Source organism: Dermacentor albipictus, chromosome 1 (assembly GCF_038994185.2).
Source record: "Dermacentor albipictus isolate Rhodes 1998 colony chromosome 1, USDA_Dalb.pri_finalv2, whole genome shotgun sequence".
Taxonomy (NCBI): domain Eukaryota; kingdom Metazoa; phylum Arthropoda; class Arachnida; order Ixodida; family Ixodidae; genus Dermacentor; species Dermacentor albipictus.
In genome coordinates, this window is record NC_091821.1 from 60,222,314 (window position 1) to 60,236,647 (window position 14,334).

The 14,334-nt window shown below is 50.6% G+C and overlaps 5 non-coding genes across 5 annotated transcripts; all 5 read left to right on the forward strand.

Annotated features, from left to right (window-relative positions):
• The first annotated feature begins 457 nt into the window (after positions 1–457).
• TRNAP-AGG (transfer RNA proline (anticodon AGG)) lies at positions 458–529 on the forward strand. The gene has a single exon. It is a non-coding gene; the product is annotated as a tRNA-Pro (tRNA).
• Positions 530–656: 127 nt separating this feature from the next.
• Positions 657–728, forward strand: TRNAP-AGG (transfer RNA proline (anticodon AGG)). The gene has a single exon. It is a non-coding gene; the product is annotated as a tRNA-Pro (tRNA).
• A 5,182-nt stretch (positions 729–5,910) lies between these two features.
• Positions 5,911–5,982, forward strand: TRNAP-UGG (transfer RNA proline (anticodon UGG)). The gene has a single exon. It is a non-coding gene; the product is annotated as a tRNA-Pro (tRNA).
• A 5,268-nt stretch (positions 5,983–11,250) lies between these two features.
• TRNAP-AGG (transfer RNA proline (anticodon AGG)) lies at positions 11,251–11,322 on the forward strand. Its single transcript has one exon. It is a non-coding gene; the product is annotated as a tRNA-Pro (tRNA).
• A 128-nt stretch (positions 11,323–11,450) lies between these two features.
• TRNAP-AGG (transfer RNA proline (anticodon AGG)) lies at positions 11,451–11,522 on the forward strand. The gene has a single exon. It is a non-coding gene; the product is annotated as a tRNA-Pro (tRNA).
• Positions 11,523–14,334: the final 2,812 nt, after the last annotated feature.

The window sequence follows — 14,334 nt, forward strand, 5'->3', positions numbered from 1 at the left end:
AACGCACAGCCAGCCAGAGAGTACTTCAAAGAAAGTATTGCGTTTATTCGTGAGCTGTATAAAGCACAGATTGATCCACCAGCATGGATACCTGTATTAGATGCTCTTGTAAACCTGAAGCGCTTTTAAATACCCACGCTTACCCAAAGCGGGCAAGCGTTTTTAATTACCTTATCTAGTGTGCATTTGTGATTGTATCGCTTTGTTTCATTCCTGAGAAGGGTAATAAAAAAAAACGAAAGTATACACGCGCCGTGAACGTGAGCAGCTGTCGGCTCGTTGGTCTAGGGGTATGATTCTCGCTTAGGGTGCAAGAGATCCCGGACGAGCCCTCTTTTTTTTTCGCTCTCAGCCGGAGCGTCACCAATGACTCGGTATCGTAGTCGTTCTCTTCTTCTTCTGCAGCCCGTCAAGGTATGACGAAGGTGTACACGCGCCGTGAACGTGAGGTGCCGTCGGCTCGTTGGTCTAGGGGTATGATTCTCGCTTAGGGTGCGAGAGGTCCCGGGTTCAAATCCCGGACGAGCCCTCTATTTTTTTTTCGCTCTCAGCCGGAGCGCCACCAATGACTCGATATCGTAGTCGTTCTCTTCTTCTTCTGCAGCCCGTCAAGGTATGACGAAGGTGTACACGCGCCGTGAAAGTGAGCAGCTGTCGGCTCGTTGGTCTAGGGGTATGAGTCTCGCTTAGGGTGCGAGAGGTCCCGGGTTCAAATCCCGGACGAGCCCTCTATTTTTTTTTTCGCTCTCAGCCCGAGCGTCACCAATGCCTCGATATTCGTAGTCGTTGTCTTCTTCTTTTTCTGCAGCCCGTCAAGGTATGACGAAAGTGTACACGCACCGTGAACGTGAGCAGCTGTCGGCATTCTACTTCGTGACGCGCTAGCGAACGCACGCAGGATCATGAGCTCCGCTGGAGCGGCGTTTGCGGCCCTTGCCGGCCGCGGAAACAGGAGCAGCGTCGAAGACGAAAAGGACTATGAGATCGTGCTGCCTACTCTGCCCACCGGTCGTGTTGTTTTAAACACGTTGTTTTTGCACGGTGACGTGTGGGTGAGGCCCTACAGGGTCGAAGATTTCCGAGACGCCCTCGCCAACGCTGGTAGCTCCCCGAGGTCGTGGCGTTGGGAGCGTATCAGATCAATCATGAGTGGGTGGTGACGTTCAACAGCGTAGAAGCCACAAGGAAACTGGTTGCTTTCAAGGAGCTCCAAGTTAAAGGCCGCCGCTGCATCGTTATTGACCCTGAGGACCAGCAGGTTAAACTGCGGCTGCATTGGATGCTCCACGGAGTTCAAGATGAAGACATCCGGACTGCTTTTGCGGCGTTCGGGAACGTAACCGAGGTGACGCGGGAGCGCTGGCGCGTTCAAGGCATGAGAGAGAAGGGCTCGACCACGAGAACCGTGCTGCTCAAGCTCAAGCCGGGAATGAAGGTGGACGACCTGCCCCACCAGGTTTGAGTCTCCGGTGAGTTGGCCCTTGTGGTGGTTCCCGGGCGGCCGATGCAGTGCCTGCGCTACCATGGCACGGGCCATGTTCGCCGTGACTGCAAGGTGCCCAGGTGCTCGAAGTGCAGACGCTACGGACACGCGGACGCTGACTGCGTCCGTACCTACGCGTCGGCTACCGGGCTGGCAAAGACGGACGAGATCGCCGAACTCATGGACGTCGTTGAAGCCGAGGATGCAGCGAGGGGAACGGACGAGGCGGGCAAGCAAACGGGGCCACTCGACTCGTCAGCGTCGACCGGTGGAGACGCCCTCGCTGGGGATGGTTCAGCGAGCCAACAACCAGCCGATGACTTGTCTAGGTCAAACGAGACAACCGGAAAGGATGGGGAGAACACTCCGGAGCCCAAGGTCGTCGAGCCCAAGGGTCCGAACGATCCGCAACCGGACAAGAGTGGTGCCCGCACGTCGACCAGCGTCTCCGCTGCGGCGAAGCGTTCCCACGCCCAAACCAGCGCCGACGGTGACCAGACGGCGACGCCTGGAGCCGAGGAGCCCCCGGCAAAGGCGCCTCAAGGCCAGGCTATCAAGGCTATCGTTCCAGTAGACAAGCGTGCCGGAAATTCGGAGTCCCTAGGACTCATGTTCTTCCGCCGGACCGCACTGGCGGCGATGGCGGCGTCTAGCCTCGCGCTACACGCGAGAGGTAAGCACCATATGGCCGGTCTCTTCCCCTATTGTTAAAATGGCTCCAACGTGTCCGTTGAAAGTCGCTACTCTAAATGTTCGAGGACTGGCAGGGAAAAGAAAGCAAGGCCAGCTTTACCGACTTATAACGGAGCACGACATTGATGTGCTAGCCGTGCAGGAGACGAAAGTCGACGGTGAAGAAGAGACCGGCGTTATGGCGCGGCGTTTCACGTCTAGGTTTTCTCCCGTAGTCCGTCATGCGGTGGGCACATCCGCTGGCTGTGTCCTTTTTGTTAAGAAGTTGCCGGGGCTAGAGGTGCATGAAATTTATTCGTGTGTGTCGGGCCGGTATGTTGTCGTCTATTTTTCGTTCAACAACGACGAGTGGCGTATTGTGTGCTTGTACGCGCCCAATAAGGTGGATGAAAGGGCTCAGTTTTTTCACCACATGGAAGAGCCTCTATGCACGGGAAGACAGCTCATAGTAATGGGCGATTTCAACTGTGTCCTCAGTGCGCGGGATAAAACAAGCGTTTGGGGATTTAGAGACAAAAGCACGGATGTGTTGTCGCGAATGCTGGAGAGCTGGGACCTTGAGGATGTAGCAGAGTGCCTCGAAGGAGCGCGTGCTGTAAAGTACACACGGTTTGAGGGCTCTAGTCACGCACGGCTCGACCGCATTTATGCGTCTGTTGACATCCTTCCGGAATGTAACAGTTACGAGGTAGTGCCAGTGTCGTTTTCTGACCATTGTTTAGTCCAGTGTTGCATAGGAATTACAAAGCGAGGCAACCCTTCCTCATGGGAAACGTGGAAATTAAATAACAAGCTTCTTCAGGATGAACCGTTTAACCGAGCAGTAAGAGAAGTAATAAGGAAAATAGACCCAAGTAAAAACCTTCACGTATGGCAGCAGTGGGAGCTGAGTAAGGAAACCCTAAAAATAAAGGCAATAGAGAGGGCCACCTGTATTCGTTTTGCAGAGAAACAAAAAGAGACTGAGTTAAAGACGCTTCTTCATAAACTGCTCAGGCAGGAATCTAAGGCACCGGGCAAATGGATAGAAGACATAAGAAAAGTGAAACAACAGTTGGAGCAACTCGAAGAGCAACGCTATCGGGGAGCCCTGGTGAGGGCAAGGGCTGAAGACACAGCGGCAGGTGAAGCGCCTTCGAAACGAGCGCTAGGGTTAGAAAAAGCACGCGCTGAAAGGAACCACATCGAAGGAATAGAATGGCGCGGGAGCTTATCAACAGACACTGACGACATCAAAGCAGCTTTTCATGAGCATTACCAGGCGCTATTCTCGTACCACAAAGTAGACGCTACCACATTTGGGATGGAGTTTTTGCGTGCTATACCCCGACTGGACGTCGAAAGAAAGCAAAGATTGGAACTAGAGATAACAGAATCCGAAGTTGAACAGGCCATAGACAACTTAAACCCCGGAAAATCGCTTGGACCAGACGGCTTTAGCGCCGGTTTTTATAAGGAATTCAAGCACGAAATTAGCCCTGTATTCAATGTAATCTTTAACGAAGCTTACAAATGGAACACATTGCCTCCGTCTTATGGGTCGTCACACACAGTACTCATTCCTAAAACTGATGATGCAGCGAAATTAAGATATGTTACGGCGTATCGTCCCATAGCACTCACCAATATCGAGTATAAAATCTTTATGAAGATATTGGCGCGAAGATTGCAGACAGTGATACAGGACATCGTCGGGCCTCACCAGACATGTAGGATTAAAGGCCGTACTATTGTTACTAATATTCACAAAGCGCGCAGTGTACTTGAGTGCTGTGATGATTGTAATAGTCGGATTGCCATTTTACAGATTGACCTCAAGAAGGCTTTTGATTGCGTGGCTCATTAAATCTTGTTTGCCATTTTAGACTATGCCAATCTCGGATCTGTAATCTGCGAGGGGGTCGCCCTGGCGTACCGTCTCTGCACGACCAGATTGATCGTGAATAAGAGTTTAGGGGCTCCCATCAGCCTGCGACGTTCTGTGCGTCAGGGGTGCCCCTTCAGCCCTCTGTTGTTTTGTATCTACATTGAAACCCTGTGCATGAGATTGATTGAAAACAATAGAATTATGGGATTTAAGCTTCACGCAGTTGAAGTGAAGCTGCTGGCTTATGCAGATGATGTGGCTGTTTTTGCGGAGGATCAGGGGAGCATAATTGAGGCTGTCAAATGTGTCCGTAAATTTAGCCATGTCACTGGTAGTGGAGTTAACTGGTCGAAGTGCCTCGGGCTCTGGCATGGATCATGGCCAACGAAGCCAGATCATTTTGCCAACGTGCATTGGGTGACGACCCCAGGCAAGTACTTGGGCGTCCCGCTCGATGCCTATCGTGATAGCGAGCAGTTCTGCAAAGGGCAGGTCAAAGACACACGGGAGAGAGCTGAGAAGTGGAAAGGCACTAACCTTTCCATTTTTGCCAGAGCCACCGTTTGTAACCTTTTCTTGATTAGCAAGCTTTGGTACGTAATGCAGGTATTGCACTGTTCACGGTCCAACGTTCAGAAGCTACACAGGATTTTCGCCGTCTTTGTCTGGGCGTCGGGATGGGAGCGGACCAACTTGTTCCGGCGGGTGAAAGACGGGGGGCTGGGATTGGGCCATCTTTTTGTACGGCAGTTGGTAAACCGGTTCTTGTTCTTTAGGGACGCAACCGACCCTTTCTTGCGCACGGTATGTCAAATGAGGCTGAGTAGACGGCTGCCAGAGTATGTGGTTTCAACCGAAGAGTTTTCGGGAGGGATTCGAGGGTTTTACAAAGAAGTTGTATCGAGTGCCCGATTTCTTTCAGTGCGCTTCTCGAATGATTACCTGTCCGGTGTGAACAAAAAGAAACTGTATTGTGCTTTGTGCGATGTTTTTTTCCCAGTGCCATTGTACGGTGGAGGCCCAAGAAGCGATGTTTTAAAGAGAGTAAAGAAAACGCAGGTCCCGCCAGGAACCAAAACCTTCTTTTTCAAATTACACACCGGAACGTTACCAGTTAAGACGTTTTTGGAGAGAAAAGGGGTATATTTACCGTGGGGAACGCACTGTTTAATTTGCAAGCAGCCAGAGACAATAGATCATGTTTTCTTAAACTGTTGGGAAGGCGTGTTCTTCTGGGATGTTTTGCAGAGGACACTAAAGAAAGAATTTCCATTGGACCCGTATGGCATCCGCTACTTAAGCATAGATAATGAGGATGGGGTGCGTTTTGATTTAATTATGCTCTTGGGCCTCCATTGTATTTGGCGCGCGAGAATGGCAGGATACCATGTCGATAAAGATGCGCAGCCTGCACGTATGTATTTCAGAGAAAACATGCACTGGTTTGTCGCTATCCATAAAGCGGCAGGGGAACCACCGGAGTGGCTCCCAAGAGTAGAACCGTCGGTAGCATTGCGCGAATTTTGATGAAACTGAGCCAGCACAATGCTTTGTAATATGTGCACATAGAGAAAATGTATATTCTGCTTTTGTATTCGTTTTGGTGAGCGTTGCCTCTTGTGAAACTATGTACCACAGCCAGGCAATAAAGAAAAAAAACTCGTTTGTCTAGGTGTATGATTCTCGCTTTGGGTGCGAGAGGTCCCGGGTTCAAATCCCGGACGAGCCCGCTATTTTTTTTTTTTTTGCTCTCAGCCCGAGTGTTGTTGCCCATGCCTGGATATTAGTAGTCGTTGTCCTCTTCTTTTTCTGCAGCCCGTCAAGATATGACGAAGGTGTACACGCGCCGCGAACGGGAACCGTTGTCGGCTCGTTGGTCTAGGAGTATGATTCTCGCTTTGGGAGCGAGAGGTCCCGGGTTCAAATCCCGGACGAGCCCTCTATTTTTTTTTTCGCTCTCAGCCGGAGCGTCACCAATGACTCGATATCGTAGTCGTTCTCTTCTTCTTCTGCAGCCCGTCAAGGTATGACGAAAGTATACACGCGGGATTCTACTTCCGGCCGTGATAGCAAACGGACGTGTGTGGAATGTGCTCCGCCGGAGCGGTATCAGCGGCCCAGTCGGGCCGCGGAAACAGGTTTTTTGCTGATGAAGCCCTGGACTATCAAGTTATTTTGCCGTCGCTGCCAACAGGTGCGTCTGTAGCGAATACTGTTTTTCTTCACGGGGCTTTGAAAGCCAGGCCTTACCGTGTAGAAGACTTTCGGGACACGTTGGTTCATCTCGGAGTGCTTCCTGAAGTGATAGCTTTGGGGGCGTTCCAGATGAACCATGTTTGGGCCGTCACTTTTAAAAGTGCAGAAGCTACGAAGAAGATGGTAGGAATTGGGGAAGTTCTGGTCAAGGAGAAACGGTGCCTTGTGGTTGACCCCGAAAATCAAGAAGTGCGCATCAAGCTTTACTGGGTGCTACATAATGTTCCGGACGAAGAAGTGCGCTCTGCTCTAGCACCGTACGGGAAAACAAGTGATATCTACAAGGAGCGCTGGCGAGTGCACGGAATAGCTTACAAAGGCTCGTCTACGCGCACGGTTGGTCTAAAGCTCAAGCCTGGTGTAACTCTAGAAGAGTTACCCCATCAGTTGCGGGTTGCAGGAATCATGGCTCTACTCGTTGCGCCGGGACGCCCACCGCTATGCTTGAGGTGCCATGCCACAGGCAATATCAGGCGCGACTGTCGGGTACCGCGTTGTGCCAAATGTCGGCGATATGGCCACGATGAAAGCGTCTGCGTGCGAACCTACGCAAACGTGGCCGGAGTCAAAGCAAGCGATGAACTGTCGACGGAACATCTAATGGACGAGGCAGACGCGGCCGAAACTACCCCCGAGGCAGACAGCTCGCGAACTATTGGTGCAGCAAACGTGTCACATGTGAAGCAAAAGGCTGCAGTCATTATTGCGGAAGACACAGCCATCGCTTCAACAGAGGCTGTAGAGACACTGGCGATGGGCGCTCTAACGAGCCAACACATTGCACCTGACGCGAGTGTCGAGCAGAGCCCTGAGACAACGGACGTCATTATGGCAAGTACCAGCAGCCCTGCACCAAAACGACTCCATGAGGATGGCAAGGAAGGGCACAAGACCGACCAGAACGCAACGGATGAGCCGCCTGTGAAAACGACACCCCATCGAAGGACTACATTTAAACCCGCACCGAAAATACCGCTCGAGCCACGGCCCGAGCGGAAACCGCCGGCCCCGCCGGCGACGTGAAAAGGTGTCGAGCCTTCTTTTTTCCAACCGGACACTATCAGCGGAAGGGACCGGAAAGACAGTGTGTTGACGTCGTCACGGCGAGATCTAAATTCTAATCAAAATGGCTGGAACGACTGGGATTTTCTATAAAAATGTGAGTGTTTTGCCGTCTTGTGATAAGCAAGGGATACTATGCGGTTTGTGTTTATAAAAACAAAAATGGCTGTTACTTTCCGAACGCCTCTTTATGTAGGCACTCTTAACGTGCGGGGCCTGTCGACACGGAGAAAGCAATACCAGCTGAGTCGACTTTTTATGGAAAATGACTTGGACGTAATTGCCATACAGGAAACGAAGATCGAAAGTCAGGAAGGAACAAACCGCATGGTTGAACCTTTTAGGGCGTACTACAATGTATGCGTTGCGCATGCAGTAGGTACAGCCGGTGGTTGTGCGCTGTTTCTGAAGCACACCACAGGCATATCTGTAGATAGTGTGTACGCGTGTGACACTGGACGACTTATTGTATGCGACATAACGTTGCAAGCCCAGAAGGTCCGAATAGTTTGTTTACATGCTCCAAATGCATCAAGTGAGCGCCGATTGTTTTTCGAAAGTGTTGAACATTATCTGAATTGTGACAGGGCAATTATAATGATGGGGGACATTAATTGCGTAACCAGAGTAGAAGACAGGACAAGAGATGCACCGATACGAGATGCGAGTGTGTCGGTACTAAATGCGCTGACTGAAGGTCACCTGTTAGAAGATGTAGGATGCTTCCTGTCAAATGGCACATTGCCTCGGTTTACCCACTACCAGGGGGACAGCCACGCTAGATCAGATCGTATTTATGTTTCGGCAGATTTGGCACCGGTCTGCAATAAGTATGACGTTAAAAACGTTTTCTTTAGCGACCATAGTTTGGTTGTGTGTGCGCTAGGTCCGAGGAAACCGGCGAAATTTAACTGGCAGCTGTGTAAACGCAACGTTAAACTCCTCAATGATGAAGTATATATGAAGGAAACAAAAGGAAAAATTGGAGACCTACTGGCAAATGAATCGGAGTGTTATGCGGAGGCATGGGAACATTTTAAGGAAAACGCAAAAATCTCAGCCATCGAAAGAGCCGGGGCATTGCGGAGGAAGCAAAACAAAGAAGAAACTGAGCTCCAAAGCCAGCTTGATATTTATTTGAATGCAGAAGCTACAGCTCCGGGTAACTTTGCCAGAGAAATTAAAGAAATTAGAAACAAACTAGAAATTATTAATACAGAAAAGTACAGGGGCGCAGTTGTACGAGCACGTGCGGAAAAAATGTATATGGGTGAAACCCCCACCAAACGCGCTCTATCAGATGAAAAAAGCTATGCGTCGCGCAACGAAATAAAAGCGATAATGTACAGAGATGAAGTTGTGCAAGACGAGGAACTGATACGTCGCGCATTTGTTGATTATTATCGTGATTTAGTAGGCCACGAACCACAGATTGCGGAAGGTTTTCAAAGCGATTTCTTGATACACATGCCAAAACTTGAAGCAGAAGTTAAAACGAATCTCGAAGCACCAATCAGCGTTACAGAGCTTGAGGGGGCAATCGATGAATTGAGTACAGGGAAATCGCCAGGCCCCGATGGTTTTGGTTCAGAATTCTACAAGGCTTTTAAAACGGAGATAGCAGTTGTCCTGCATAACGTAATAAAGGAGGAATACAGAACAAAGAAGTTGCCTCCTTCTTTCAGGCAGAGCCATGTTGTACTTTTTCCAAAAACAGAGGATCCAACTGCCTTGCTCTCTGTACGAGCCTATCGACCGATAACCCTAACGAACACGGACTACAAGATATTCGCTAAAGTTTTGGGCAGGAGACTGCAAAGTGTTATAACCAGGCTTGTGGGGCCGCATCAGACTTGCGGCATAAAAGGAAGGTCCATTGTAACAAACATACACGTGGCTAGAACCGTCCTGGAGTGCTGTGATGCGTACTGCGGGAGGGTCGCCATGGTACAACTGGATTTAGAGAAGGCATTCGACAGAGTTGTGCATAAAGTCCTTTTCAACATTCTAGAACACATCAATGTCGGGAAGGTCCTATCAGAAGGTATAGAAATGTGCTACGCAGACATTTCTAGCAGGATTAAAATTAATAAATCATTAACTGCCAGTTTCCAGATAAAGTCCTCTGTTAGGCAAGGATGCCCTTTGTCTCCGTTACTGTTCGCGCTGTACCTGGAGCCTTTCTGTTTGAAAATCATGTCATCGAGTGCAATAAAAGGTTTTAGGTTGAGCACAAGCGAGGTTAAGCTACTTACGTACGCTGACGATATTGCAGTTTTCTGTTCTGACCAAGACAGTGTCAGGAATGCCATCAGTGTGGCGAGGAGTTTTTGTAAAGTGACCGGAAGCGTTATCAACTGGAGCAAATCTTTGGGCTTTTGGCATGGGGATTGGGACGATACCCCGGACGTCTTTGAAAGCATGCAGTGGACGGTTTCGCCAACGAAATACCTCGGGGTTCCTTTAAATCACTACAAAGACACTAGTGATTATTGGAGAAATGAAGCGGAACAAATAAAAGAAAAATCGACCAAATTTGGAGGGAGAGACTTATCTATATTTGCAAGGTCAACAGTATGTAACCTTTTTCTTGTAGCCAAGATTTGGTACGTTCTGCAAGTACTGTGTGCGACGAGAGCAAGCATTCAAAGACTCCACAGAGTGCTAGCAGTGTATATATGGGGATCAACTTGGGAACGTACAAGCCGCACAAATTTATTCCGGTCAGTGAAAAGTGGCGGACTGGGCTTGGCGCATTTGTTTCTAAAACAGGTAGTGTCCAGATTTCTCTTTATACGAGAGCAAAGCAATGCTTTCCTACGTACTGTGATTCAAATGCGATTGTGTGACGTTATGCCAGCGTTTATTGTGTCGTCTGATCGGGTTGATGGGCCGAAAGTACGAGGCTTCCTGCGAGAAGTCGTCTGGTCTTACGAGTTCCTCGCAGCACGGTTCTCATTACAGTATCTAAGCAATGTCACACGAAAGAAACTGTACAAAGATGTTGTTGATGTATGTATGCCAGAACCACTGTATCGCACCATGTTGTCAATAGGAGCAGGCAAAGACGTACTGAAAAGGGTGAAGCGGATGCCAGTACGGTCCACGGTGAAAACGTTTTTCTTTCACTTGCACACCGGAACTCTGCCCGTTAAACCGTGGTTAGAGCAGAAGGGTATCTTCGTGCCTTGGACGATAAACTGCTTATTGTGCAAGCAACCAGAAACTATCGACCATATTTTTCTTGATTGCATAGATGCCACCTTCTTATGGGACATACTGCAACGAACTTTAAAAAAAGAGTTACCGATTACCCCATATGGCATCCGCTTCCTCCCAACCGATAATGACGGAGTGCCGCATGACATGTTTATGGCTTCATGTCTTCACAGCATCTGGAAAACGAGAATGGCAGTGTATCATGCAGATATGAACGCACAGCCAGCCAGAGAGTACTTCAAAGAAAGTATTGCGTTTATTCGTGAGCTGTATAAAGCACAGATTGATCCACCAGCATGGATACCTGTATTAGATGCTCTTGTAAACCTGAAGCGCTTTTAAATACCCACGCTTACCCAAAGCGGGCAAGCGTTTTTAATTACCTTATCTAGTGTGCATTTGTGATTGTATCGCTTTGTTTCATTCCTGAGAAGGGTAATAAAAAAAAACGAAAGTATACACGCGCCGTGAACGTGAGCAGCTGTCGGCTCGTTGGTCTAGGGGTATGATTCTCGCTTAGGGTGCAAGAGATCCCGGACGAGCCCTCTTTTTTTTTCGCTCTCAGCCGGAGCGTCACCAATGACTCGGTATCGTAGTCGTTCTCTTCTTCTTCTGCAGCCCGTCAAGGTATGACGAAGGTGTACACGCGCCGTGAACGTGAGGTGCCGTCGGCTCGTTGGTCTAGGGGTATGATTCTCGCTTAGGGTGCGAGAGGTCCCGGGTTCAAATCCCGGACGAGCCCTCTATTTTTTTTTTCGCTCTCAGCCGGAGCGCCACCAATGACTCGATATCGTAGTCGTTCTCTTCTTCTTCTGCAGCCCGTCAAGGTATGACGAAGGTGTACACGCGCCGTGAAAGTGAGCAGCTGTCGGCTCGTTGGTCTAGGGGTATGAGTCTCGCTTAGGGTGCGAGAGGTCCCGGGTTCAAATCCCGGACGAGCCCTCTATTTTTTTTTTCGCTCTCAGCCCGAGCGTCACCAATGCCTCGATATTCGTAGTCGTTGTCTTCTTCTTTTTCTGCAGCCCGTCAAGGTATGACGAAAGTGTACACGCACCGTGAACGTGAGCAGCTGTCGGCATTCTACTTCGTGACGCGCTAGCGAACGCACGCAGGATCATGAGCTCCGCTGGAGCGGCGTTTGCGGCCCTTGCCGGCCGCGGAAACAGGAGCAGCGTCGAAGACGAAAAGGACTATGAGATCGTGCTGCCTACTCTGCCCACCGGTCGTGTTGTTTTAAACACGTTGTTTTTGCACGGTGACGTGTGGGTGAGGCCCTACAGGGTCGAAGATTTCCGAGACGCCCTCGCCAACGCTGGTAGCTCCCCGAGGTCGTGGCGTTGGGAGCGTATCAGATCAATCATGAGTGGGTGGTGACGTTCAACAGCGTAGAAGCCACAAGGAAACTGGTTGCTTTCAAGGAGCTCCAAGTTAAAGGCCGCCGCTGCATCGTTATTGACCCTGAGGACCAGCAGGTTAAACTGCGGCTGCATTGGATGCTCCACGGAGTTCAAGATGAAGACATCCGGACTGCTTTTGCGGCGTTCGGGAACGTAACCGAGGTGACGCGGGAGCGCTGGCGCGTTCAAGGCATGAGAGAGAAGGGCTCGACCACGAGAACCGTGCTGCTCAAGCTCAAGCCGGGAATGAAGGTGGACGACCTGCCCCACCAGGTTTGAGTCTCCGGTGAGTTGGCCCTTGTGGTGGTTCCCGGGCGGCCGATGCAGTGCCTGCGCTACCATGGCACGGGCCATGTTCGCCGTGACTGCAAGGTGCCCAGGTGCTCGAAGTGCAGACGCTACGGACACGCGGACGCTGACTGCGTCCGTACCTACGCGTCGGCTACCGGGCTGGCAAAGACGGACGAGATCGCCGAACTCATGGACGTCGTTGAAGCCGAGGATGCAGCGAGGGGAACGGACGAGGCGGGCAAGCAAACGGGGCCACTCGACTCGTCAGCGTCGACCGGTGGAGACGCCCTCGCTGGGGATGGTTCAGCGAGCCAACAACCAGCCGATGACTTGTCTAGGTCAAACGAGACAACCGGAAAGGATGGGGAGAACACTCCGGAGCCCAAGGTCGTCGAGCCCAAGGGTCCGAACGATCCGCAACCGGACAAGAGTGGTGCCCGCACGTCGACCAGCGTCTCCGCTGCGGCGAAGCGTTCCCACGCCCAAACCAGCGCCGACGGTGACCAGACGGCGACGCCTGGAGCCGAGGAGCCCCCGGCAAAGGCGCCTCAAGGCCAGGCTATCAAGGCTATCGTTCCAGTAGACAAGCGTGCCGGAAATTCGGAGTCCCTAGGACTCATGTTCTTCCGCCGGACCGCACTGGCGGCGATGGCGGCGTCTAGCCTCGCGCTACACGCGAGAGGTAAGCACCATATGGCCGGTCTCTTCCCCTATTGTTAAAATGGCTCCAACGTGTCCGTTGAAAGTCGCTACTCTAAATGTTCGAGGACTGGCAGGGAAAAGAAAGCAAGGCCAGCTTTACCGACTTATAACGGAGCACGACATTGATGTGCTAGCCGTGCAGGAGACGAAAGTCGACGGTGAAGAAGAGACCGGCGTTATGGCGCGGCGTTTCACGTCTAGGTTTTCTCCCGTAGTCCGTCATGCGGTGGGCACATCCGCTGGCTGTGTCCTTTTTGTTAAGAAGTTGCCGGGGCTAGAGGTGCATGAAATTTATTCGTGTGTGTCGGGCCGGTATGTTGTCGTCTATTTTTCGTTCAACAACGACGAGTGGCGTATTGTGTGCTTGTACGCGCCCAATAAGGTGGATGAAAGGGCTCAGTTTTTTCACCACATGGAAGAGCGTCTATGCACGGGAAGACAGCTCATAGTAATGGGCGATTTCAACTGTGTCCTCAGTGCGCGGGATAAAACAAGCGTTTGGGGATTTAGAGACAAAAGCACGGATGTGTTGTCGCGAATGCTGGAGAGCTGGGACCTTGAGGATGTAGCAGAGTGCCTCGAAGGAGCGCGTGCTGTAAAGTACACACGGTTTGAGGGCTCTAGTCACGCACGGCTCGACCGCATTTATGCGTCTGTTGACATCCTTCCGGAATGTAACAGTTACGAGGTAGTGCCAGTGTCGTTTTCTGACCATTGTTTAGTCCAGTGTTGCATAGGAATTACAAAGCGAGGCAACCCTTCCTCATGGGAAACGTGGAAATTAAATAACAAGCTTCTTCAGGATGAACCGTTTAACCGAGCAGTAAGAGAAGTAATAAGGAAAATAGACCCAAGTAAAAACCTTCACGTATGGCAGCAGTGGGAGCTGAGTAAGGAAACCCTAAAAATAAAGGCAATAGAGAGGGCCACCTGTATTCGTTTTGCAGAGAAACAAAAAGAGACTGAGTTAAAGACGCTTCTTCATAAACTGCTCAGGCAGGAATCTAAGGCACCGGGCAAATGGATAGAAGACATAAGAAAAGTGAAACAACAGTTGGAGCAACTCGAAGAGCAACGCTATCGGGGAGCCCTGGTGAGGGCAAGGGCTGAAGACACAGCGGCAGGTGAAGCGCCTTCGAAACGAGCGCTAGGGTTAGAAAAAGCACGCGCTGAAAGGAACCACATCGAAGGAATAGAATGGCGCGGGAGCTTATCAACAGACACTGACGACATCAAAGCAGCTTTTCATGAGCATTACCAGGCGCTATTCTCGTACCACAAAGTAGACGCTACCACATTTGGGATGGAGTTTTTGCGTGCTATACCCCGACTGGACGTCGAAAGAAAGCAAAGATTGGAACTAG